This window comes from Ostrinia nubilalis, chromosome 30 (genome assembly GCF_963855985.1).
Source record: "Ostrinia nubilalis chromosome 30, ilOstNubi1.1, whole genome shotgun sequence".
In the NCBI taxonomy this organism is placed as follows: Eukaryota; Metazoa; Arthropoda; class Insecta; order Lepidoptera; family Crambidae; genus Ostrinia; species Ostrinia nubilalis.
In genome coordinates this window covers 7,340,194-7,344,062 of record NC_087117.1, presented here as the reverse complement: position 1 = coordinate 7,344,062, position 3,869 = coordinate 7,340,194, and the positions used below count along the sequence as shown (strand labels likewise).

At 35.8% G+C, this 3,869-nt stretch overlaps 1 long non-coding RNA gene across 1 annotated transcript; it reads right to left on the bottom strand.

Moving 5' to 3' along the window:
* Positions 1 to 2,039: 2,039 nt before the first annotated feature.
* LOC135085992 (uncharacterized) lies at positions 2,040 to 3,480 on the bottom strand. Its single transcript, XR_010260247.1, has 4 exons — positions 3,056 to 3,480; positions 2,714 to 2,948; positions 2,347 to 2,529; positions 2,040 to 2,146 (listed from the first exon to the last, which is right to left on the bottom strand). It is a non-coding gene; the product is annotated as an uncharacterized LOC135085992 (long non-coding RNA).
* Between the last annotated feature and the right edge of the window lie 389 nt (positions 3,481 to 3,869).

Genomic DNA, 3,869 nt, shown 5'->3' with positions numbered 1-3,869 from the left:
TTGCGAACTTTCTATCCACGTATGCAAATGAGTGATTTGGACAATAGATGTGCAATTTCACCGTTTACAGCACATCATTATGGTTATCTCGATCACCTGCGCGCGCGCCTGCCGCCGACTGTGCCTCGCTAGTGATGCCCGCTAAGTTATCGATATTTTAGAAAATTACCAAAAAATCAACAATTTGGTAAAGTTCACGTCAAATTTTATATTTTGCTTGCTCGATGTATATTTGTTATGCAGTATAAATTACTCGTATTAATAGTCCTGTCAGTCCCTCGTGGTAAGCTAAATATCCTTGTATTACGAGTGGGCTCACCACAATAGTCGAGTGGGGAGGGGCTCGAACCCGCGTTCCTCGGATTTCGAGTCGGCTAGTCCGACCCCTTCACCGTTCAGCTATTGTGGCTTCAGACAAATTACTGCTCTTCCGACTCAACAAGGGGAACTGATTCATAATTCTTATCAAAATTCTAATAATTACATTTACTAGTCTTCTAGATGGCAGATAAGCTATCGTAACCTTAGGTCATTATGTCGATATAACCTACACTTAATCGACACCGTCATCAACGACTGTCACAACGTCGAACGTCACTATCGCGCGGCAGTGTGACACTAGCCGCGGTCGCGAGCGCGCGTCGCGTTACGTAAAGTAAATATAACTACGAGTTCGCGAAGTGTGTGTTGTTACAAGTTGACTAAAAAGTGATTTTGTTAGTGCCCAGTAAATGAAGTGTATAGTGCAGTTATAGTTAAAATACTAGTTCTGATAACGTTATGGAAATAAAACAACAGGTTTATAGTTTTATAGAATAGTGAATTAACAATAGTAACAATGTACACAACAAAATATAGCTCACATAATATGGCTCTTCTTTAGCGACTTCTTAATGGAGAATATTTTAATAATTATTTAGTAAAACTTTATTGCATCTAATAACAGAGTTCAAAAGGCAAAACTAATGCGATAATATGGTATTCTCCTCCAGTTAACCTTTGGGCCAAAATTTTAGTTGGCAGTACATAAGACAAGTGCATAGACTTTAATATAATAACTTTGAAATGAATTAAGATAATAAGTTACTCTTTTATTACAAAAAGCTTTTTGACTAGAAACGATTCTTATGAAATTTTGTGTGTACCTATATTCCATAGGTCTGAGAATAGGACGTAAACTATTTCATTTTTTTTATTTTTCTTTTTTCTTTATTAAGAAAACAAACAGCATTAATTGATACATATGAACTTACACAGTAAAAAAGTACAGAACCCTAATGTTGATCGAAAGTTAAGCAGAGTGCGAGCAACTTATAATAACAAAAAATGCACAACATAACGTCACATTGTTAAGTTAAGCTATTACCCCTCGGTCTAGGTCACCTAAATGCAAAACAATGTTTGCTGGGTCAGCTAGTTTTCTTATAAAAATATACATGCAGACGAACATAACACCTCCTTTTTCGAAGTCGGTCAAAAAGACAACTGCTTCAGATTAGAGCTGTAGCCCCTATTGCAAAAAAGTCGTTCGTGCGGTTTCTACCTGTGACAGGTGATTTTATACGAATCTTATCTAAAAATAAATGTGACTAGGTAAAAAAACTAATGTAAATTAATTAAATGAAGTGAAACTCAACAGTAAAAAAATTTAGAGTTAACAAACAATCCTACCATACAGAGATACAGATGAATAAGGACCTTCATCTAACAATTAGCGCTGTTATATGACCAACAACGGTTGCAGCGTAGTCCGGATGGCCAATCATTGTATGATGACCAGTTATGCTTGTGAAAAACTGTATTTAGTTCATCAAGCAACACTATGGAATCCTCAGTAGCACTTGTGATAGAAGTGATCTTGCGACTTAAAGGGTTATGCCCACTTAGTATGGGACCTTTGGCCTGAGGTGGACAGACATTACAGCATGTAATTTGTTATTTATTAAATAGTCTATACCAGTAAGAAACAGAATATAAATATCATTTTGTATCCAAGTCCTTAAAAAAATTTTTTTTTGCTTAAGGCTAGAAAGGTTAGAAGCAAAATAAAACACCATTTTTTTTATTATTATTATTTTAATCTGACTCATGGGTCAACAAAATATTGTCTAGGAACTAGGCAGGTGGAAATACATGTTCCTGATACCTTATAAATAAATAAATAAAAAGCTTTTATTTCCACAAGTTTACAATTTTAAATATTAAGTTAGAAGCATTTGTCTTCGCTCTTGTGGCACCCCTGTATGGGCAAAAGCCTCCTCCATTCCGCTCCATTTCTTCCTGTCCTGGGCTAGGTCGAGCCAATTTTCTCCCGCTACTCTCATTATATCATCCTGTTCCTGATACCTTGCCCAGCTCAAAAACCACAAAATTGTCATAACATGAGCACAGCAACCTACTGTTATTCGGCCAATATAAGGGCAAATGAATCCTCGTCCCATCATGTGTTTGTTGGGGCTCCACAGCATGTGTAGCAGCTCGATCAGCTCACTGCCATCAGGGATGACATATTTGGTCAGATCCCCGCAGCTGAAACAAAGAAATTAATTGTGGTATCATTAAAATTCATTCTTTAAGATATTGAGATGTGATGTCAATTTTTATCTATCAGTAAGAAGTATTTGTATATTATAGAAAAAAATATACACTGTTCAAATATATCAAGCCAATGTCTTTAATAAAATATTATGAAAATAATTATGAAAAAACTTACTTGAAGAGGTAAAATCTGTTCCATTATTACATTATTTTCCAATATGTGATTCTCTTTCCGTGTTAATATGCAGTCTATGGAACGTATTTGTAACAAAGATAATCCACGTTAACTGTGACCAGTGCTAGTGGTTGCTTCTTCATTTGAAATATTATTTGTCCTTGATTGGTGCAGAGCCACACCGTGGTCACGGCACGGTCTAACATGAGTGACAACATACACTGCTGTTACCAATCTAAAAAAAAGGTTTCATTAGGATTATGGTAATCTACAGTAAAGGTAGTTGATCAAATACATTGTAAAAGGTATTCAACAAGTCCACACGCTCATTCAATAACTTACCAGCTGAGGAGTCATCCACTGACGTTATAACCAACTGAACTTAATAAGCTCTAGGCTATGTCGCCTCCTCTGCATCATGTCAGCTATACAATTGATACACATCATAGGTTCCTCATGAGATTGAGGAATTTCTGGTTGCATTATCCAAAATCGGGCTGGGGTCAACATTGGGGCTCGGGTCGGAGTCCATACGTAAGCCGTGGTCGGCGTTTAGGCAAGGTTCGATGTCCGAAAGTGAGCCATTGGTCATTGGTTGAGTGAGATTCGTAGTTCGAGAGTATGCCAGGGTCATCGGGAAGGGAAACATCGAGGACCATGGTCAAAAAAATAAAGTCGTCAAAAGGGAAACTCATACAACACTCTTCTGCTTTTATTTTGGCAAAGACTTGGTTTTGAGAAATAAACAACACTCACGATGAAAAATACAAATCAAAGCGAATGACAGATAACAGCTGTGACAATATTTTCAGTGTTGCCATGCTAATAATGTGGTGATGAATAAAAATAATCGATATAAAAATCGATAGTATTTTTTGATGACTCGAAATAAGGTGTATAATAAGGTGTGTGTGAAATAAGGTTTCATTTAGTTATTTAAATATTTTTGGTAGTGTTATTGGAATATTAAAAACGTTTTATAAATGTCATTTTAATGAATACGTATTTAAAAAATACTACTTGTCATAGTCGAAAAACAATCGATATGAATCGATTCTTACCGATAAGATTCATTTTGGCAACACTGAATTGAGTGTTCAAGACAGGAAGTTGTAATTATCACATAAAGTACTATTTAAAATGGATTTTTATAAAG